We start from the raw sequence: 24923 nt of genomic DNA, 5'->3' as shown, positions 1-24923 counted from the left end.
CTAGAATATTTTCCTCTCCTACTGGGACACAGCTCAGGTCTAGGTCAATTTACATTCTTTGCTTCCTTTTTTTTTTTTTTTTTTTGCCTTCCTTGCTATGGATACTGCAAACTTTAAGCCATTTGTCATTTTTACCAATTAAAACAATGAGCTTCACCAAATTAAAAGGGCTGCTACCCCTTTAAGTGTATGTTTAATAATTCATGCACGAAATAGGACTTTCTTTCCCCTGCTGGAATGAACAGAATTTCCTCAGAGATTGCTTTAGTGCTATATCTAGATAATGCTTTAGGATTACAATCTAAATCATACTAGAATAACTGCATTAGAATTACTATGATACATCATTCTAATGTACAGGCTAACAGTATAATGTTGCTGTTGGGGTAATCCAATAAAACCAGTGGGTCTCAGAACTAGAAGTGCATGAGAAAGGCCTTGAAGACTGCCAGAATATATATTATTAGAGAGGGTAGAAGAATTTGTGTGTTTGTAACCTTACAAGTACATGGCCATACTAAAGACTAAATGGGAATAATTTTATAACCAATGAATAAAACAGACTGTAGTTATAAATTCATGTTTATGAAATGGAAAATAATTTTAAAGCCCCAGGATGCTGAAAGTAAGCCATTTGGGCTTGATGCAGTGGATATGCATTCACTTGAATCTGAAATGTTTATCAATTAGCCTGGGGTTCAGTGATCTGGTTTCTCCTCACATTTGGCCCCAAAGCATCACAGGGGGTAAGAGAACGGTTTAGATTTCAGAGTTAATGTTTCAAATTTCATTCTCTACCACTTTCTAGCTATGTATTCATTGGATATGCACTTACAACTCTGTAACTCAATGTTCCTGTCTACGAGATGAAGATGACAAAACTTAAAATAGACTTAATTAAAATATCTATAATTCTCATGAATGTGTACATTTAAATTATTAATACGTATGGGCGCAGCACTCTGCTCATCTTACTAATGCCAAAAATGTCAAGCTTTAATTTCATAATATTGTTTGTTCATGTACAAATATGTTTCTTACTGAAAATCCTTCAATAACTTCTGATATCGTAAAATAAAGTCATATTTGGCTATGATCTTTTATACAACTTACATCATTGGGACTCCTTCTCCAGCCATGTATTCATTTTCTTAATCATTCCAGAATCATACTGAACTCTGTATAGAATTCATACTTCCACTAAACTCCTTAATTCTTTATGATTCACACTCTCTTCCAGCTTCAGAACTCGTTCTTCTGTTTGGAACATTCTTTCTCACCCTGTCAATAAGGCTAATGAATACATGTTCTTCAGCTCTCTACAGAGCTACAAATAAATTTGGAATCCCTCACTTCATTCCCCCTTCCAAATTGGGTTCCTCTGGTATGGATCCTCATAGCTCTTAGAACACTCTGCCTACAATATGATGCAATAGTATTTTTCTTTACCACTAGGTGGAAAACTCCCTTAGTTCTCTATGAAGGATTACTTCTATCAAGTTTCTTGTTGTATCTCTAGTCCCTGGGAGAGTGACCATCACACAGCATGCAGAACAAATATCTATTGACTAAATAAATACCATAAGTTTCAGAGATATTATGTTAAACATTAACATCACTTGGGATATTTGAATACCTAATATATCTTTTGGTCACTAACTACAAAGCAAACTTACACTGTCTCCAGGGGTCCTTGTAAATTTTTTTCCAGAGGCAACTTTTCCCCACCCTTGAATGAAAACTCTGGCAAAGCCATTGTTTCTCCAATTTTAATGAACAGAAACATCTTAAAATCACTTGGCCACCAATTACTTAATTCAGTAATTAAATGTCCTGTCTAATGAAATAACTAAAACTTTCCATACTATTAAAAGTAAAGCTGCTTCCCTTTCCCCCAGCTAGACCTGGAGTGGCCTGTCAAGCCCTATAGAAGGTTTCCTTTAACTTTCCTATCCAGTGTTACCTCACTCACTTGATGGTGGAAAAGAATTGTGGGCTGAAAGTTTAACAGAGATATGCTATTTTTTATTAGCATCAATTTCTGTCACATGGTCCCTTGCATTCTGGGTCTCACTGCTCAAAACCTGACTTCTTTAACAGGAACTGTATTTGTGGGGAGATGCAGAAGCACATGTGTTTAAGGAGTAGAGTTTATCGAGAAATTCCAACTGTGCTTCCTATGTTGACAGTGATACATTTTCCTACAGCTGACTCTTCCTTAGCTCTGATTTTTTTGCTTATGCAATCCAGACTCTAGAGATCCTATCACTTCTAATATGTTCTCCCTGGCAGTTGATTCTCCAGGGCTCTGGGCAATTTCTCTCAGATGTGTTTACCAGAAATATTCTCTCTGGACCTCAAGTGACATAGAAAACACCCTTAAAACCCTTTCCTCAAGAAAAGGTCTAAGGCTCAGTTCATTCTAAATAATCTTACCTATTTTTGAATCTTCACATCCATATTTTTATATCCTTAATATAAAAGAGAAACTTACACTATATGTTGAGTTTTTACTATCAGTTTTGCAAATTTTATAAAGTTTTCTTTTTTCAATTCCTTTTGGAATATAATATCTATTGTTTTGTGTCTTCTTTGAAACTTAAAGTTTAATGCCTTATTATTGTAGTTCTTCTAACAAAGACAGAAGGGCTTTGAGAAAGTGAAGTTCAAACTCTGGATTTGGTACCATTTTCTGCCCCTCATGTGGACAGAATAAGTGGGGGATCTGTGACCCCCAGATATAGTTTGGGTCATAGTTATGACTGAGTGGAGAGATAAAGAAAAGTATAGCAGAAAAAATTCCTGTGGTGTGGGGAAAATTGAGCTTCATGGCCTCTACAGCAGTTTGTAATTTCAAGTCCCTTATTTTCAAAAACAAGCCAACAAAAAAACAGAAAAACTAGGAATCAAACTACCAACATGATTTGAGTGTAGAAATTTTATTACGTTCTTCATTCATTTTAAACAAATTCATCTCTTAAAATAGACATTCTAATTGTTATTCTTAAAGTGTTTTTCAACCCATGTTTCACTTAGTGCAGACCCAACTCCTCATTCCCAAATGACAAAGGAATCTATCTATAAGCCATTAACACTTAACCTCTTGGGCTGGGGTTGTGGTTCAGTGGAAGAGTACTCACCTAGTGTGCATGTGAAGCACTGAGTTTGATCCTTAGAACCACGTATAAATAAATAAAATAAAGGTATTGTATCCATCTACAACTGAAAATATTTTTAAAAAGACTTCTGTATAAACCAGATTCCACTAATTTATAATTAATTAGTTATATCCTTATAAATATATGAAAGAGATCATGTCCTTAAATTTTCTGTTAATTAAAAGTGCTATGCAATCTCAAGAGAAGAATGGAGGAAGTTTAGATTACAGAGAGTGAAATGAGATGGGGGGAAGGGGTGGGGGAGGAAAGATGGTGGAATGAGACAGACATCATTATCCTATGTACATGTATGATTACATGAATGGTGTGAATCTACATCATGTATAACCATAGAAACTAAAAGGTGTACCCCATTTGTGTACAACAGATCAAAATGCAGTCTGTAAAAATAAAAATAAATAAATAAAAGAAGCGCACACACAAAAAAAGTCTGTAGACTATTTTCCAGGTGCACCAACAATCTTGTACTGAAAGTCTATGGAAAATCAGATTCCTTATATTTTTCCCCAGTATTTTTCAACAACGTTCTTTGTAGTAGAACTCTGTTGTCTTAGCTGTCAATACTGCTCCCTGGGGGAGCGAAAGATTCCCATGATCTGGGAATAGTCCCTCCCTTCCTCTTCATGGCCACAGGCACACTTGAAATACTTGTCTTCTGTTTTGTCCATAGCAGGTTGGTCAAGGTTGTTCACCTGCACAAGATATACCATCAAAGTATGGTATGGGGATTTGAAATGCTGACTTAATCATTTCTTCTCTCCAACTGCTTCTTTAAAGAGTAACTATATTAAAAAGTAAAATATTAAATGTATCCATTTGGTCTCCATGAAGACAGAAGTACATGGTCCATTTGAAGATAATAGAAGAGATTATATGAAGGAAGAATGAAAGAAAGAAAGGGAAAGATTGTTTACTTAGTGGAAGGCTGGAATTTGTCTGTATGCTATATCCTGTGCCTTAGATGGCAAGAGATGCTCCTTCCAATCTTACAAACATTTCTCCTTTTGCTTAAACTCACTACATGGTATCAACTTTGAAAATAAGAAGATGAACTAAAACATTTTACCATAATATATACCCATAATATATATATCAAAGATCACCTTATAAGTCTAGCATTAGCTGGTTTTAAGTCCCAAATTTCCATTCTGATTGTTTTATAACAAACATATCACAAAACATAAAGGTGGCACATAAATTCTGACTTGCAGAGTTCAGAAAAATAAGAGAACATAACTCCTGAAGAGCTAAAGATTTTATGTAGGTCTCTTTTTATCTAAAATTATGAACTGACAAAATTAAGTGAAATATATGCTTCCTGGTTATTTCCAGGCATGGCCTCTCTCAAATGTGACTCCAAACAAATATTCTATAACCAAGCTTTTCTCAAAACTAAATCCTCATTGTGAGCCAAAAAAGTCACTTTAAAAAATAACTAAAAATTAATGCAGTTTCCTAATCTTCAGACATCTACAATTCATGCTGTTTTATTAATACTTTCCATCTCCATACTCAACATATTCTTTTCATCCTCAGGGGAACACTAAGTTTTTACATTCACAGCTTGTTCAATACCTTTCTTCTCATCATTTTTATTTGCAGTTATATTGTTGAAGGTATCTGTTGAGTATTCAATTCTCATCACTCAAACATGCACACTACTGCATGTGTAATCAGCACACCCAGACTGCTAACATGTTTGATTTACAAACATCTTTAGTAGGCCTCCAGGTAATCACAGAAAGCAACCCCCCATGCCTCTGCCCTTTCATTCCTCATTACTTAATGGAGAAAACAGATTGATCTGTTGTCTGACAATTTGTCATCCCCCACAGTCTGCTTGTGTCAATCAGAGCTAGGGGACAGACATTCATCAGGACAACCTGGACCTTGTCATTAAAAATGGACGTGTATTTCCTGTAAAGTTGATCTGAAATCAGAGTGTCCACAAAAAGGGCAGTGAACAGGACAGCTGTGAAGGCCACTTGAAGGGAACTATTAGCTACTGAAGGATGGCAACACTGTTTTGTTCAAATTCATGGTTGTGTCTCTTTTAGATGAAAGACAGGAGAGAAAAAAGGAATGGGAGGGAAACAAGCGATGTCTCAGAATTGTGAACTTAATAACTACCAAATTCTTCAGGGTTTAAATATGACTATTAGCGGGTAAATGCATAGATGAGTTAATTATACTTTTAAATTTTAAAAACTCTATTCAGATTCCTCTAGTGAAGGCTGTCTTTTATCAGTCTCCATTGCTAAAGTATATTCTTTCATAGCACTATGTAATAATGATAAAGCCCAAGCAAAACTTCATAGAAAACTTCAGGGAGAAACAAATTAAAATATTTAAAATTAAATTAGTTTCAGAATAAAGTTGATAGCAATTAACATTAAAAATCATCTTCCTAAAATGTGAAATACATGCGTCTGTGCATTGCTTAGATCTCAGAACAGAGTTCAGGAGCAGTTAATTTTTTATTGAAGTTATAATTACTTGGAATTTCAATATTGCTATGAAAATAATTGTTTCTCTTAAGGTATGTTGGGAAAATGCTTATTAAATTGATTAAATATTCTCTTTATATGGCAAAATTTCTAATAGTAAAATATCATTCTCCTGACTTTCTTAACTGGTTCATGATGAAAGTCAACAACAAGATGAAAGGATACTAGCCTACTGAGCTAGTGATTACTTGCTTAAATTGTGCTTCATCTAGATGCTTCTTAGTTATGTAATTTACTGACTATTCTAAAAAAAGACAAATATAACTACAATGAAACTTGAAGTGTCATATTATTAGTAATATAAATTTAAACTTTAGTAATTGGTTGAAAAAATAGAACTTGGGCTACCTCTATTCATTCATTCATCAGTCAATTAGGTAGTCATTCACTTGTCCATTGATTCAGCAAATATTCATCTAGCCCTTCCAATTTCTACACATACTTATAGAACCTGAATGAATGGTGATGAATGAAAATGAAGAGTTCTCCCTACCCTAATGGAATTATAAACCTGGGAACTGAAACACAATATGAACAGGTCATCACAAATATACTTTACATTTTGCAGAAGTGTGATGAATAAAGTGGACAGGAATCAGGAAAAAAAAAATATTTTTGAGAAGGGGACTACTTTAGTAGTAAATCAGTAAATCAGTTTTGTCTTCTCTGAGATATAAGTAACAGGGGAGAGCATCACAAGAGGAAACACTATATTATGCAGACCCTAAGGTTTGGTCAGTATTGAGAGAGAGAGAGAGAGAGATTGAGAGAGAGAGCGCTTCCCAAGAGGGTGCTGGGAAATAGGCAGTGGGCAGGATTTAGATTATCATTCCTCTCTAGTCGGAAACAACATGATTGTTAAGCAGGAAAATGCCAAGATCTCTCTCTCTCTCTCTCTCTCTCTCTCTATATATATATATATAAATACATGTATGTGTATGCACACACACACACACATTCCAGAGGGCATGTAGATTAGCATAATCCTTTACCTGTTTTAAAGTCAATAAGAATGAACATTCAAAATGAAAATCCTACATTTGGTAGAAAAAATAGGCATAAAAGAAATATAACAGATGTACGCTCTTTCAGCATTATTTATGAGGAAAGTAATTTAAGGAAATGAAAAATTTCAACTACTTTACAAGGTAAAAAGGATGTACTTGTATCAAAAATTAAATCAAAATTGAAAATATATATTTAAATTATTCAAATTACAAATATTTATAATTATTACTCATATTGTAAAGTCCATGAGAATACTTCATATTAATGTTTAGGAGGCTTGGCCAAAATGGATCCTTAGAGAGATATCTAGACTTAAATTGTTTCATTCTTTATAAATTGAAAAAAAGTGAGAAATTTGTGTAATTTGATAACAGACTGATCAAATAAATTATATTATAGTCACATTAAGAAAAATATTGTGTGTGTGATCTCTTTCATACTCACAAATATAATGAAAGTTTAAGAACCAAAGTGTTTTTAAATTAATGATAGAAAATGAGAAATGGCACATTAAAATGACTTCTGATAATTGTTGCTGCTTCAATCCATGTTAAATATAAGTATAATGTAGCTCTCAACAAATAGGAAGAAAAGCATGGGAGTAACAGAAACATTTGCATTGAGTAGCCTGCACACAAGCTAGAAATATAAACTCAAAGTAGCAGTTCCCTTCCCTCCAATTCCCTACCCTCCTTTTATTCCCAGATCCTGCACAGTTTGATTATCTAGATACAATACATACCTAACTGTCCCCTGAATTACAATCTGTATTCCCCTTGCATGCAGAGTTCTGAATTCATGCAAAGTGGCTCATTAAAAATTTCTAAATTATAGTTGGTAATCAGGCTATCACCTACAAAAGAAGAAAACTATTCCTTCTGTATATATTTAGAAATGTTTAAGAATTTTTAAAAGAGACACTTAGTATAATTCAAATATAATTAAATCCAAATAATAATTTGACTATAGAGATTAATTTTAAAATGACAAATATATTTACTTCCAAGCAATTGCAAATATTTTTGGATGCCCAACTTTGTGCTAGTAACAACGCTAGACAACTTTAGACCATCCTATTTTGTCATTGACTTTAAAAGCATTGTTGTGAAGAATGTAGGGTTGTTTACTTTCTGAATTAAAGTGTGTTCAAATTATAACTATGTTGTATTTAACTTAATTCTCAAAGAAATGCAAAATCCTTACATTTATTACCAAAATCATGGTCATTGTTTTGATTTAAATGTGAGTAACACCCCCACACAGGTTCAGATATAAAAGTTTTGTCCCCAGAGTGGTTATATTTGGAGGTACTATGGGCCTGTAAGATGTGAAGTCTAGTAGAAGGTACTCAAGTCTTTAGAGACATGCCATTAAGGGGATTGTGGGTCCTGGGTCCTCCCCTGTCTCTCTCTGCTGGAGATATAAGCACTTACTCTTACATATGCTCCTATCATGATGTCCCAACACTACCACAAGCCACACAAATGGAGCTTCCTAATCTTGGACTCAAACCTCTAGAACTATGAGCCAACTAGTTGGATCTCTTTACTTCACAAGAAGCCCCTGTGAGATATTTCACTCTAGTAACACAAAGCCAACTAACAGAGTCACTAACAAAGTTGAAGCACTCATTTGAAAGGCTACATGCAAATTATTCTTAAATGAATATCTCCATCCTTGATCTTTTCTCTGTACCCATAATTCCTACCACCTGTTCAATACTACTCTTTGCATGTCTCATTCATCTCAAAATAAATATGCCCCAAATTGAACTGATTTTACTCCAAACACTTTTTATATTTCAGATTTTTGGAAAAAAAAGTGAACTCAGCATTCATGTTGTTACTCAGGTCAAGTATGTGAGGTATCATCCTATAATATTAGTGTATATATATTTTCATATATTTTCATATATTTTTGTTTTTATTCATGGTCCAGCTTATAACTCCCCCCCCACCACCAAAGTAAGTCATAGAAATTAGAATTTCTCTTCCCCAAGGCAGGTCACAGAAGTCTTAATCTTCCTTGTCTTTCTGTCTTAGAGCTCGTAATAAAAAAATTATAATAAAATTCCTATTTCAGAAGGGTTGGGCTGGGGATGTAGCTCAGCTGGTAGAGTGCTTGCCTCAAAACGGTTGCTGCCCAACCCTTCAAGGTAGGAATGGTATAGTGAGGGGTCAAGAAGACTGAGCCGATGGACCTTGCATGACTTCCCCACTTAGTCTCTTAGCATCAGATGAGACCCTTCTGGTCAAATTGCATTTTAATATGCTTTGATAATGCTCATGTAATGAAGCTCCAAAAAACTCCAAAGGACAGGGTTCAGAGAGCATCAAGATAGTTGAGCATGTGGAGGTTCCTGAAGTGTGGCACACACAGAAGAACATGGACATTCTGCTTTCTTTTTCCCATACCTCATCCTATGAATCTCTTCATCTGTATACTTTGTAATATCCTTTATAATAACTCTGTAAACATCAGTGTTTCTCTGAGTTCTGTGAGCCATTCAAGCAAATTAGTTGAACCCAAGGAGGGGGCTGCAGGAACCCAATTTATAGATAGTTGGTCAGAAATACAGGTAAAACAACCTGGGCCTTGTGACTTGGAGCCTGAAGTGGTGAGGCACAGTCTTAGGGACTGAGACCTCAACCTGTGAGATGTGATGCCATCTCTAGGTGGTGTCACAGTTGGTTAAATTAGGGGACACCAAGCTGCTGTGTGCTATAGAATGCTTGCTTGGTTGGTGTTTAAGGAACCCACCCCTGCCACAATGGGATCACATGTAATCTGTGTCATGAGGGTATTATAGGAGAAACTGAGTCTGTATCTTCAAACATCCTGTATCCTCATATCCTATATCCATCTTTATATATTCCCCCATCTCAGGTTAAGTTCCCATCCCCTGGTTACTATAATATCCTTGTATATACCGCTATGCAAATGCACAGCATAGTGGTAGATGGTAAAGAAAAGTACAGATGTGTAGAAATGTTGATCTTCTGAGCCCTCTGTGAGACCTGACTGGATTTGAACAACTAGCACCCCAGATCATCTATTTCTTCCTGCAAGCATTCTACCTGCCAGTTTTAGTGCTATGGAAAAAATTTGAAAGTAATTCTTTGTTACATTGACTTAAATGATCCTTTACTGCTCTCCAACCAAAAATCCCTTTGATCCTTTCTATTTTCCATTATTCTCATCCTCCCAAAGCCCATTTCCCTTCCTTCCTTGGTATTATTAGTATTCATAAATCAATACCAGAATCACTCCCTTGCTCGTCTCTCTCTCAGGAGCAACTCCATACAAAAAAACTAACCCCAATCAAATCCAAGTCTCTGCTAACTTTTTGCCTGCAACCATATAGCTGAACACAGGTAGAGATCAAACATATAACTTTAACCTGCTAAGTTTTCAATCCTGTGAATATTTCAATGAAATTGACACTGGTGCATTAAAATAGGTTAGAAATCATAATCTAGGGCTTACATATCCTTTATATATATTTTCATACAAATATGGTAATTTTCAAATGTTCTAAGCATTCATTTATAATTTCTTTCCAAAAGAATAGAACTCTGAAAGTATTTATTTCAAAATGTATAATAAGTGGCATATCTGTTATTCTACTTAAACTTTTAAAGGTGTCGCATATCTGGAATGATGGGACTTAACCAGTTAATGACAAGATTTTAGCCTTAAGACCATGAAACCTTATTACATTCCCTTAGATTTCTATAACCTCTATCCCTCCTTCAGATAATTGTTTTATACTTTTTGTGCTCAAACACCAAAACCTTCTTCCTCCTTCTCAGTGATCTTAGTTGATGATCTTGTTTTCTATTTCACTGGGAAAACAGAAGCAAATAAACAAAATATTCTGCTGTGCTCTCAATGCCATATAAACCATTGTCCCTCTCTCTGTTCCCATATACTCTGATTTTCCTCCAGCTCCTAATTAAGGCCAGTCTAGATCCACTAGATTGTTATTGTCTTCTTTGATCTGCTTAAGGACTCTACTTCTTTCAACTGAATTTTCATTTTTCACCCTTTCCTACTTTATTCTCATCCATACAATATATTTTAATATGACCATTTGAGACTGTTGGGGGCTATGCTGTGCGGACTACGCCAAGATGGCGCCTGGCAGCCAGCCAGAAGTTGTTTTGATCACATTGGTGGTGAGGAAGTTGGTTAACATAGACACACTCAGGTGCTTTATCATTGGCCGTATTCAAGTGAGTCCACGCACACAGTGCGTGCACATGTGTTCCCCAGTGCTCCTGCTTGTGCCTGCTGTTTTTGACCTTTGCCGTGATTGGGCAGCTGGCTCCTCTCTGATCTTCGCTTAACTGGCGTGGCCCTACCCTCCACCTCCTGGAGGGAATATAAGCAGCGGTAGGCAGAAGGCAGATGGCAGATCACAGAGCGGAGGACTAAGAACACACCTCTAGGTTGCAGATCACAGATCGCAGTACCCGGGATGCACCACTAAGAAGCACCTCTGATAGACGGTAGCTTTAGCATGCACCTCTAGCATGCACCTTTAGTTTGCAGGATGCAGGACACACCTCTAAGAAGAAGAAGCAGAACTCTAAGAAGAAATAGATCTCTGAAAGCGTAGCAAGTCTCTTTTCCTCTAAGCAAAGTCTTTGTCCCTCTCAAAGCCTCTCTTCCTCTAAAATCAAGCAAGCCTGTGTTCCTCTATAAGCTAGAGAATAAGCAAGCAAGGAAGCAGCTCAGGAATAGAAGTAGTTTATTTCCAGTCCACCTCCAATAAATACCCCCGCAATTGTTGCTGCAGGCAGTAACAAATATCCGCGGGATTGTTGCTGCCAGCGGTGACAGAGACAACAACAAACAAAAAACAAAACACAACAAAACACCACCCTGGACTTACCATCCTCCAATTACTAGTGAATTTCCCTGATCCAATTTACCTTAAACCTTCTCAATAATCTTATCTAAATCTCATTCCAGTTCTTCATCTACCATTATTTCGTAACTTCACTCAAATCAGGTTTCATCCCCATTATTATATTAAAGTTTGTATAGTTGGGATATCCAATAACTTTCAAATTGCCAAATTCAGTAGTTCTCAACCTTCATTTTATTCAATCTTACAATCTTATAGAGTCGATTCCCAGAGTATCTCTCCAGGAGAATCTCAAAAAATTCCTGCTCCTATTTGGTCTCTCTCTCTCTCTCTCTCTCTCTCTCTCTCTCTTCTCTTCAGCAACTTGGCTTCTATATATTTGCATGTTGAAAATGTTCAAAGGCTTAGTCCTTGGTCGTCTTCTTTACCTATAGTTACTTAGAGAATATTCTCAAGCCAAGAATTTAATGAACAACTTCCAAATTTATGTCTTCAGCATTCATCTCTCCTTACATGAACTCCAGGCTTTAATGATCACCCCCAACCTTGTATCTTATTTGAACATCTAATTGTCATTTCAAATAGTCTTGACTTCCCATGCCAACCTCACTCCAAAGCTCATTCCTCACACATCCTTACCACATCAATAAGGAAAAAATTCTGTTCTTCCTTTTACCGAGGTTAAAAAACATGGAGACAGGTCTGATGTGCATTTCTCATAAACCATATCCATTCCCTCTGCCAATCTTCCTGGCTCTTTCTTCAACACATGGTATTTTGTCTCAACCTACGTTGCTACAACCTGGTCCAAGCTGTCATATCTCTCACTAATTATTTCATTAGTCCCTAGTTGCATTCTCTGTTTTTATCCTTGCACCCTTCAGTTTAATCCCCACATAGTAGCCAGAGTGTTCTTCTTGAAATTAAAGGAGATTATGACACAAAGCAAGAACTCCAATAACTCGGTTTCATCCAGAATAAACATCGATCAGAATTCTTATATGACCTCAGGTTCTCCTATTTACTCAGTCCCTTTTTCCCCCTTTACAGCGTATCCTTCAATTCCCCTTCTCGGCCATGGCATCATAGCCATCTTGGTTTTCTCTATTATTTCTTGAACATATGATGTGTGGTCCTAGTCTGAACTTCAATATTTGCTTTACCTTCTACCCAGAATTATCTTCCCCAAAATGCCACATGCTTACCTAACTTGCTTCTTTCAAGCACCTCCTTATCAGAGGGGAATTCTGTGGTCATCCTATGTGAAAACAGCACTCCATTTCCCACTTAGCCGATTCTGGTTTTCCCTGAGACAGGAATATTAAAAATTAATTCATTTTATTTTTTCTCCCAAGCCCCTTTACAACATTAAATTCTTAAAGTGGGTAATATTTTTTGGAGAGGGGTACCAGGGATTGAACTAAAGAGCACTCCATCACTGAATCACATCCCCAGTCCATTTTTATATTTAATTTAGAGACACAGTCTCACTGAGTTGCTTAGGAGCTCAATAAGTTGCTAAAGCTGTCTTTGAACTCATGATTTTCCTGCCTCAGCCTTCCAAGCCACTGGGATTACAGGCATGCACCACTATACCTGGTGGCAATTTGTATTTGTGTGCTTGTTTGTTCATTTCTATCTCTTTGGTATTTTGAAGAATCTATGTCATGAGGTAGGAATTCAACAAATGTTTATTAAATGATTGAATGTGTCCAAATAGCTACAGATGCTTATCTTTAGCTTATTTCTTACAGTAATTCCCTGCCACTCACAGTACTTTTCCACTACCATCACCCCCTTTATAAATTTAGCTTCTTGAATATTCCCAGCTCCTTCAAGACCCAGGGTTTTTCAGGTTTTGTTGATTCTTTCTAAAGTACTCTTCCCTTTTATTTAACTGGCCTACTAAGAGTTCAATTTCAGTTAAGTGTCTTCCCTTGCCTCAACCCCAGTTTAGGTTTGTGCCTTCAGTTCATCATCCTGAGCTGCTTCATACCACCCAATTGTAAATTTATGATGGTTATATTTATAATTGGCTTTCATTCCTGTCACATTAGACTATGAGCTTTCTGAAGGTTGATAACATCAATACTAATATTTCTCTTTAAAAAGCTCTCCTGACTTTTTATTAAATTTTAAGGCTTTCCTTTCTTTAATCTCACTTGACATAATGCCATTGCAACATTTTTCACTTCTACAGTAAGATGCAAAATTGATATGCTTATGTCGGTGGATAGTGTCATGTCATACAATAGTACCTGAACTGATTACCTGTTCCTTACCCACCTCTGCCCATGACAAGTATGCCACAAGAATATATCAGGCCAATTGATCAACTAAGACTTTACGGTTCCCCCAGTATTGCAATAAATAGACTCAAGTGAAAGAGTGATATAATTTAAGATATATAACATAATTTTCATAACCGATTTGGTTGGTTTACTTCTTTGGTCTTCCAAGATAGATATGTCCATTCTGAAATGTCTCAACAAAAGGCTGCTTCAGGTAAAAATTTTTAAAAATGAAGCACTTAAATGGTGGAAGGAAAGTCATTTACTTGTAATTTCATTTGTATCAGGAAGGTTTTTAAAACAAACACTCTTCTAAACAGTCCATTGTTGCAGGGCATTCTTTACTCAGTCGTGTAATGTTTAGTTTTAAGGCATTGTCATTCCATCAAATCTTTCCTTTCAACATTCAACAAACACTCATCAATACCCACTATAGGACAGCAACCTGATGGTGAACTTACAGATTTATGTCCTACAATACACAGGTCATTCGGCTCGTTGTTCCCCCTTCCCAACTCCCTGCACTGGCCTGCATGCAATGTTCTAGCACAGTCTCCATTTCTCAACGTCAGCATTCCCTAGCTCATTGACTCCTGTACACAAAGTGGGAAACTTCACTTCTGTGCCTTCATGGCACCCTGTATGCTTCCTTGATTAGCTTACTGTAAGTAAGATGTTTGTTCCTTTTCCTGAAAGGAATGATTCCTTTCATTCCTTTCAATGATTTCAACCTGGTGAATGAAGTTTCACCAGGTTTTTAAACCCAGAATCTAACTTAATGGTTGAAAATGTTACTGAACGAATGAATAAACCAAGGTTTTGAAATAACAAATGACTAGTTACTGTACTAATATGCTCTGACTAATCTCATCAGATAACAGGTTGCAAGTAATCGCTGAACATACAAAATCCATAACTATTCCTAATCTTCTAATCAATCAAATGAAATCAAATATGCCAAATTTGACAAATTATCAAATAAAAACAAGACATACATAGTGCTTTAAGTGAATGAAAACAGCCAAAATGTTGAATAACAATCAAATGTGAAGCATAGCAATTTCTGAACATTTGTTAACTATAAGCATACTTGAGTAAAATTGGAGGAAAAATTCAAAATTCAGGCAAAGATTTTACATTGTTAAAAAAACACATGATTACCATTGTATTAAGCATACATGAAGAATAAATATTTTAGAACAATTTACAGATGATATGCCTAAATAAACATAATTTAAAACTGCAACGTGAAAAGTTAGAAGTATTACAGCCAAAGGGATTTATAGCAGCAGCAGTGCACTCACAATTTATTCTCTCAAGCTTCTCTACTAATAACCTAGAATTGTCATGGGAAAAATTACAAAGTTAGATAGTGTGAGGATGAGCACTTTTCTATTTGCTTAACATGGACTTTAACATGTTTTCCTTTCTTTTTCAATTTGTCCCAGGTAAATTCAAAATTCGGAAATGATCGTACACATACGCACACATACATTTAGACATATCTGACTTTGGCTACTAAATCAAATTGTTTTAAACATTTTACTATATAGGTTGGTTTAAGACATACTGATACCTCAAAGTATAAACTATAAGCACAACTAATTAGAAATAGTTAATTTAATTGCCCTTGATTGAGCCTGCAATTTAACAGTAAAATCAGTAAACTTTTTGTGTTTCCTTTAAAAGAAAAAAATAGTTTAGCACAGCACATTGGAATGTTAAAATGTTTCAAGAAAGATTAATACATCCAGATGATAGTTATTCTCTTGCTTTGCAAGTAAACACATTATCTATTCCATAACAATTGATTGCTTTCCTGAGAAATGTCCTTGATTTCAATGGTATTGTTCAGGCTTTTGATACTAATCTGTAAGATGTTGTTAGGAAAGAACCTCACCTCATCAGACATTCTGGAAGAAACAAAATTCTGCACCTGATGAATCATCTATATTCTCAAAGTGACAATTGTCACTTGAAGAACTGGTCTCCTCTGAATACTTTCAAAATCAAAATCAGAAGTATGTCTAGAATAAAAAATAAATAAATTTGTCTTCTTAAACAGAAAGAAGTGCTATAAAAAACAGAAAATCAAACTTGCCCTTTTCAAACTTACTTTGTTACTTTGTGTTTTGAAATTCACTACTTTCCCCTGTTGGTTAAAAATAATAATAATAAAACATGGACCAGAACACTTCATTATCTGTCACAAAAAGTTATTCAATCTACTTAGCACGCAATTTTGAAAATTTTGGTCATGTTTCTCCACTTAAATATTTTAAATCAATTACTCGAATTTTCAAATCAGTTACTTGAATTTATTTAACCTTTTTAAAAAATATTTAATACTTCTCCCTAGTAAGACACAAGCTTTTTAAAGGACCACCTGGTATAGAAGAAGAAGCAAAGTCCTGTTCCTCAAATACCCACCTGATAGCACTTTTCTGCCATGCCATTAGTCAAATACCCTGGCATAATCAGTAAACTTGTTAACGTTTCTGCATCTCATTTTACTCAGACAAGAACAGTCAATATATCTTATCACAAAGTTGCTAGGATAGGTTAAATGGGAAATATAAGCATAGAAACATATAATTTATCTTAATGGCAGTTATTTTTAGTACTTGAAAATTCTATTATATTTTACACACTAGCAAACTTTCTATTGCATTGTTAATAAATGAATGAAACAATTATTTTAATTAAATCACAAATACTGATTAAATACCTTTTTTGTTATACATTATACCTGGATCTACATTAGTGTTTGAAAGCACTAGTCTAAGTGATGAATGCTATCATGTAATAGAGTGAAGTGGTTCATTAAAAGAGAGAGAAAATGAAATTCAAAGGCACTCCACATTTTCTGAATAATTATAGCAATGTTTCAAATATTGTTTTCAATAGTGTCAAGCCAGCAAGACAGTTCAGAAAGTCTATTAAGCAAATGCCTTTATTACTGGATACAGTTTACCATCATTGCTGGGGTATATTTAGGTCTGCAATTTCTGTCTCCTCCCCAATAACACAAAAAAGTGCTCTTCTAACCTAAATTATTGTGCACAATCAACACCGCATGGAACAATATGCAAATTCAAATGCATGGAACTACAGGCAACTGAATTAATTACATATTATATGAATATATATGACATAAAATAGTTAGTACATATGTTTATATTGCATATGAAATGAGGGATAAAAATATTCTTTTAATCCACAAATTGGAGGAAATTTTCTAGTATTGATAAAATATCAATAGCAAAAAAAAGGACAATGTTGGTCCTTCAATTGAATTCTCCTTTTAATCAAACTTTTCTTCTGACTGTTTCTGTGAGTATGGAAAAGAACTAAGATAGATACTTTTTACAATAGCAGATAATTTTTGAGATCAAAGACACTGATCAATTTTGTAGTATTGCTAGAAACACATCTACACAGAATTGCTAAGCTTAAGGAGCATTAGGGTTACAAAAAAAGGGGAAATTAGATAAAGCAGGTGAAAAAAATTCAAGTGAGATTCAAGAATTTGAAGCACAGGTAATTGGAGATCAAATATGAGCCTGTAGGACTTTTATAAGTGACTGAAATATGTGTGTGTACATGTGTGTATGTGTACATATGTGAACAAAATAGTCTTCTGTAGTCAGAATAGTTCATACTAAAAGCTGTTATCATCTTCATATTTTCTTTGTCTCACTTTCCCCAATAACCTTTTTCTTTTACTACTACCTTTTCTTTCCTATTATTTTGCTCAAGTATCATATAATCTTCCCCATTCCTTTTTATTTTATTTTATTTTATTTTTGGGGTGCTGGGTATCAAAACCCAGGGCCTTATGCTTACAAGGTCAGCACTCTACTGACTGAGCTATCTCCCCAGCCCCCCATTTTTATTTGAACAAGACTGATCCTAAATACATTTTCCTGATAATAAACTTTAAAATTGAAATTTAAAAATAAGGGGTATAACAGAATTGCTGCTATCTATTTCTTGCAAACCCAAGTTTTCTGACCTTAATTTTATAGCATGAATCACAGCTGCTCCATTGATATTGGCAGTGATTGATAATAAGGGGGATGGGAGTAATTAAAGAGCATATGATGTGTTTGTTTGCATCTTGAGTGACTGCTATAGAGTATATGCAATCAAAGGCATGGTACATTAAATAAATCAAATAGCCCCATAAATCAGCACCACCTGCCAAAAATGAGCAGCAGGAGCTTGCAATGCAGCAGGCCTGCATGTCGGGCCTTAGGCAAGCTGTTACCTCTAGGGTGAAATTGTCAGAGCTCAAAAAAAAAAAGGATCTTTGGAGGATTTGGAATCACAATAAGACAGCCTAAAGGTGATCAAAATATTTTAACATTTGTTCAGAAACATGTAGTTTGTATGGTCTGTGCAGATATATTGTCACATTTTACCTTTCAAACAATTTTATAAGTAGTTTACCACAGTGAAAAATGGAAACTCATAGAAAAGAGATCCTTAAGGTCAAATAGATAAGATTACTTCTGAGCATTCCCCATATTCCATACTCTTTCCTCTACCCATGTCATGTCATAAAGGATGCTTCCCTCCTCTTAACATCATAACTGGTATTATATGCACAGGTTACATCCCCTAACAATTAATGATCCTGGAGTGCTGGGTTACTATATATTGGCAAATTAGAAAAGTTACAAAAACATATATGAAATAGATAAATCGATTCAAAGAATAAACATAGTGGTTTTAATAGAGAAAAAAATCCAAGTGGCTATAGGTAAACTGCAATAGGATAAAAGAATGTGCACTTTATAGTGCAAAAGTACAATGAAGTAACATGGTTAGAGTAAGGCTATAAGATACCCAGTCAAGGCAAAGCCCACCCATAATGGAATAACAAAGTCTCATGTCAAAATAAATATCTGGTTCCAGGATAAATATCTTAATGTAATTAACAGTTACAGAACATATCTTAAAAAGGACCAAGTTAAATAACTTTATTATGTTTTACTATGTGTCTTGTAAGTATCTTCACTCATTTGCAACAATATAGCTATGAGATTGCCAACCAGTTTATACTCCATGATTTCAAGTCATACATAAGGAAAAATCCTGAAAATCTAATTATAGTTAGCATTAGTAGAAAAATATTTTTCCCAATAAGTTAGTCAAGAATGATATTTCTCACCAAAGTTCAAGAATTAAAAGAATAAGATAATTTTGAATGTTTTTGGAATAGTTCTAAGTTCACAATAAAATTTTTAGGAAGGCAGAGATTTCTTGCATAAATCCTGTTCTTAATACACACACAGCCTCCCCCATTATCAACATCCTCCATTAGAGTAGTATTTTGTCTCACTTGATTATCCTATCTTGATACATATCACCAAAAGTCTTAAGTTTTCACTCACATTAATTCTTTGTGTTATATATTCTATGAGGGTACAAATTTAAAAGGCAGTTATATTAGCCTGTTTTCAATTGCTAAAACAAAATACCTGAGACTGGGTACTTTATAAAAAAAAGTAGTTTTATGTAGCCCACAGTGTGGAGACCAAAATGCCAAGATTGAGTAACAACACCTTTGGTTCAGCCTCTAGTGGAGACCTAATGGTGGGAGAACATGTAGGAAGGAGAAATCACTGGGCAAGTGAGGAACTCAGAGATTGGGGAGGAGCTAGGCTTACCCTTTTATAATAACCTAGTCTTGCAGGAAATATTTGGTGTCCCAGAGGAACTAACCAAGGTCCCATAGGGAATAAGCATAAAATAGATAGTAAAATGACCAGGTAGTCAGGATAATGGGCCTTGTTCAACAACACCCAGAGGCTAACCAGTAGACGAATTAATGAGAATCTTCAAAGCCTATTTCAAATGTAAAAGACCTTGAGGTTCACCTGTGGGAACACCTCCAGCCAACTCCTTTGTTCCAGAAGTAGAAAATGAAAGGTGGGGGTGGCCCAGATAGAAGTTACAGGAAAAAGGGATGCAAGTGAACCCAGATGGTAGCCAGGATGTCCTTTTCAATACCTATTTTACATAATTTTTGCTCAATGCACTGCCCAGAACCATATATAAACTACTGAGCTGGCACACCAAAATGTTTTTTTCTGCTGTTGTGCCCTCTCCCAAATGGCAGGAGTTCTAATTCTTTTGCTTAAATAAATTCTATTCTATTTACTCTTCCCTTCCATGCTTGTCTGTGGATTTTGCTCTTCAAAATTTGTGAGATGAGAACCCAGAAAATATTGGTGATGCAGGGAATTTAGTCTCATCTCAAAACTCCATTTCAATAAGAAGTACTCAATCTCTTTTGAAGTAGCACCTTCAATAATCTAACAACTTCTCACTAGGTCTCACCCCATAAAAGTCTCACTGTCTTTAAATATCACCCCACTGGGGACCAGTCTTCCAACACATAGAACTTTGGGGGGATACAAACCAAACCCAAACTATAGCAGCATGTATACAGCATGATAGTGTCAGGTCAATACTATATATATACAGGCAGTATAGTTTCATTTACCTACAAGTCCTCTCTTTTTCCCATTCATCACTTCCTACTGCCTTACTCCTGAAACCACTGATTATTTTGCTGTCTCCACTGGTTTTCCTTTTCAAGTATATCTTATAATTGGAGTCATACAGTTTAAAAAGGCCTTTCCAGATTGCTTCATTCAATTAATAACATACATTTAAGTTTGTTCTGTGTCTTTTCATAACTTCATACCTCATTTTTAACATTGAATAATGGTTCACTGTTTGAATGTACAATTTATTGATCCATTCATCTACTAAAGAACACCATGGTTGAAAACAAGCTTTGGCAATTATTAAAAAATCCATGATAAATGTACATGTGAATATTTGTGTGTGAATATGACCAGAACTCCTTTGGGTAAAATATTTTTTAAAGCATGCAACTTTTGTTGCTATGGTTCATACTGACTTTTAGATCCTGATTATCTTTGAAAATATGGAAAAAGTTTTAAGATCTCTATAAAGGAAAACACATTTATTAGGATAATCATGTAAACCATAAAACTTCAGGGCCTCATTTACTGATGCCCTCATTACTGATACCCTGGTAAGGACTCAATCCTGGTTTAAAACCATGACACAAGAGCTTTTCAGTATGTGAACAATTTACCTCTGCCTTTTGACAATACTTCATTCAAATTTTATTAATTATACATTATATATTTTTGCAGAAAAATTATGTTTAAAATAGTATATTGTCAAATTTCATCATATTCCTTGCTACTGACACTGCAATTTAAATGGGATGTATATTTGAGATATACAAGAAAATCAGTGAGATATTTAGTTAGTTTCAGGGAACACTGCCTTATTGTACAAGTAAGTAAATAAATAAGTACACATACACACATCTATCTATATACAAAGCATGTAGGTTGAGACAATATATTATAATAAATTACAGTATACATCTCAGAAACCTACTCAAATATTTATTTCAAATGCATTTTGAACAAAGCAATCACTTATCATTTGGATCAAACAGTTGGAGCAGTTGATGCTCAGTTTGACTAATCACCTGTCAACGTACTTTTCAAAAACATTTGAAGAGCTCGTAGGGAGTATAAGAATAGAAATTGTATTTTGTTCTAATATATTGCTCAGAATCTGGCAAAATATTATTATTTGAAGTCAAAATTGGTTTTAAAAATTCACAAAGCTTTTTCTTCAGCCAACAGTGAATTTTCAGTATAAATTCATAAAGAAAAAAAAGTGAAAGATAAACAAGTAGATTTCCAATCCTAATTATAACAGTAGGAGACAGAAGAATTGTTCTTGGGTCATGTCAGGAGCTGAACTTGCAGCACCTTAGGACAGTGAGTCCAGAGGCTCCACCTCAGATATTCTGAGAGGAAATGCAGCCACAGGGAAGAGGCAGAGCTTTCCAAGAAGTCGGACTTGGGATGAAGACCCTCCTGAAAACTGAAATCACAAAACATCACTCCGCTCTTTGCATAGGAGAATGGGAAGGGAAGTGGTGGGAAGGAATGGTCAACATTGACTTATATGTAAACGTAGAACAGTATATTTTTATTTTCTTTCTGTCTGAGACTTTATACCCAATTTGTAACACAGTTATACTATAATATATAACGTATATTTCACTTGCACATTTGTGAAATTTCGTGGGGAAAAGCAACCTTCTATCTGCATCAAAGCATTACAGCCAATGAATTCAATAATTTATTTACTCATTCAACAAATACACATTGAGCACTTACCTCCCACCAGTTAGAATGCTGTTCCTAGGATTAAAATGAAAAGATTTCATGACTGTTCTACACAATCTCAAAGTCTATCAGGAAAGCAAAATATGGAAATATTGTATGTACATGTATGTACATGTACACATGTACCTCAAACAATAGCAAAAGAAAGAAAGGTAATTACCTGAGGTTAGTGAATCAATTCAAGAAGCTCTTATACCAAGGTGATACTGAAGCAAGTCATAAAGAGATAGAAGATGGGGAGAATCATGAATAGAAAATCTATACATCAGGAAGAAAAAGTGGGAACTACAAGGGAGAGGAGGAAGCAAATGACCTGATATTGAGGACATGATCAAAATTTATTATCTTGGAGTTTCCGGTATTAGATGTACAATATGTCCATGGCAAATCTACATGATGACACCACCTGTATATTGGTATCAAAACCCTGAAATATCAATGGACTCTTTGAACTGTTATCAAGTTTATATAGTCTATACCTCAAAACAGGGCCATGGAAAGTAAAAAGCAGCCATATTTCTTATTTGGGGAAGAAGGAAATAGGATATTCAACAAGTTGCACAATCTTTCTATGTCTTATTTCCTCATAATCATAATGGAGAGAAATTAATATCACCTAGACTTATCAAGAATTAAAGGAGGGAATATTTTTTAAAAAGGGCTGAGAGGCTTTAGTATCAATTATCATTATTATCAATAATTTTAGTTATTACCACAGCAAATACAAATACTTATTTATAGATAAGTTAGTACAGTTTCACTCCAAATGCAGTAACATTAAACAAATATATATTATTATATCCACCAGAGCTAATTTACTGATGCTTTAAATGAAATGTGAGGACTGTGCATTCCTAAACTCCACCTCATTAGAATTGCTATATGACTGGTTTTCAAATGAAATCATTTTCACGCACACTTATTCTCATTTTCCTGAAAATAATCTTTGCTGCGTCAATGCATTTTAAACACTAAACTGTGAAGCTTAACTTTTTATCTACTTTTATTTCTTTTTTTCTGCTGCCTTGTAACTTTTGCCCATGAGGGTGAAAAATACGGGTCCTTAATCCTGAGATCTTTTTCATATCACATGAAGAAAATTGTTTGCAGCAATATCATGGTATCATGTCACATTTTATTAAAGTTCTATGTGATATATAACTTTGAGAGAGGTTCTAGAAATAAACAACACTGCAATTACTATTTTCAATACTATGCAATTTGTAATTCTGTACAGTCTTTTTCAGGAAATGAATCTGGTAATATCATTCAATATATTAGGTTTCCTTCTGATGAGATATATTGGTGGTAGGGAAGGAAAAGAAAAAAGCAAATTATATTAAGTCTGCATCTTTCACATGGAATACTTTTAAGGGTCTACTAATTGAATATATTCTGCTCCCCAAATATTGTTGAAATAGTATTACATGTAGAGGTTAAATGTGCTGCAAACATTTAGAAAAATATTTTTCTATATATCAACAAGATTGCAATATCAAATAATGTATGTGTGTTTATGTTATAAAATTAGGGAAAAAAGGAAAGAAATGTTTTATTTATTTTCCAAATATAAAATCTTGGTAAATTACAGTTATATATATATGCCAAAATTAAATAGCATATCTCTTATTTTTCTCACCATTAGTATTTGATTTACTGGCAAGTGCCAATAACAAGTTGACAAACTTCAGGAAAAGAGACCATATTTTCATCAACATTGTAAAACCACACAGGAAATTATACCTAGGAATTAAGTGTCTAAAAACTGTTTTGATTTTTTTCTGCATTCTCTATGTTTGTATAACAAATTTTCATTACAAAAAACACCCTTGAAAATAAATACCACTCAATTCCAGTTTATAACTATCCTGATTATTTCAGAAATTAGCATTGATCCAGAGAGAAAAATATTGCTATTTGCTCTGAGAGCAGCTCACCCTGAATGGAGCTTGGCAGGTCTAATTTTTAGTTGCTTCAAACTATGACACTGTACAGTTCAATAACGGTAATAATATAATGTGCTGATCCACTCATGTTTTCTTTTACTCACCAGGATTAAATCAAGTACAAGATTTGGTTTTGCCTATCACTAGAATATTGCTGTTATTCTTAAATTAAAATTGAACTTTAAAGTATAAAAATATTGATGGTGGGGTCAGGAATAGAATCATAAACATCACCAGTTATTTTCCTTGGGAAAATGAAGAAAATGGGAGGACATGGGAAAAGGCAATGATAGTTCATGTACTGACATTTGGAAAACCATACTCTAACGAATTTTTAATTCAATTAGATGCAATCTTAGGTTTGTACCATTATTTTAGTCATTTGGTCCTATTAGTGAAGTGTGCTGCTGCTTCCTGTATGTAGCTATGATTCACTCAGAGCATCAGGAGATAAGTAAAGTGATATTTCGGGAATACACTCAGCTGATTAATTGTCAACAGGGGAATTCTGGCTAGAAAGACTGGATTGACTTCACATTTGACCACATAGGGCAAAACCTTATGCTTATGGAGAAAAGCCACAGCAAACTCAGACTATTTGAAGTCTAATAGAAATTCTGAATCATTATATTTTTAAAAAATTTTAAGATCATTCATCTTTCAAACCTCAAGAAAAAAATGTCTAGTAATATTTTGTTATTAGGAGTATTGCAATTGGCAAAGAATCAAAATAGAAAAAATCTAAATTGTACCTTTTATAAATGAGTCTTTAATGGTAATGTCACTAAGAACCACTAAACCAATTTTCATTTCAAAAGAAAGAAAGATGATTTATATAGACTAACAGAAAAGTATCAAATT

General features: G+C 34.6%; 1 long non-coding RNA gene across 1 annotated transcript in view; it reads right to left on the bottom strand.

The window, feature by feature from the left end:
• Positions 1–24194, bottom strand: part of LOC306645832 — a 296125-nt gene extending 271931 nt beyond the window's left edge. The window contains exon 1 of the long non-coding RNA XR_013759740.1: positions 24054–24194. This is a non-coding gene — a long non-coding RNA (uncharacterized lncRNA). The remainder of the gene's footprint in view (positions 1–24053) is intronic.
• Between the last annotated feature and the right edge of the window lie 729 nt (positions 24195–24923).

The sequence above is a fragment of the Sciurus vulgaris genome, assembly GCF_902686455.1.
Source record: "Sciurus vulgaris genome assembly, chromosome: 15".
Lineage (NCBI taxonomy): Eukaryota > Metazoa > Chordata > Mammalia > Rodentia > Sciuridae > Sciurus > Sciurus vulgaris.
This window is presented reverse-complemented; position numbering and strand designations above follow the sequence as displayed.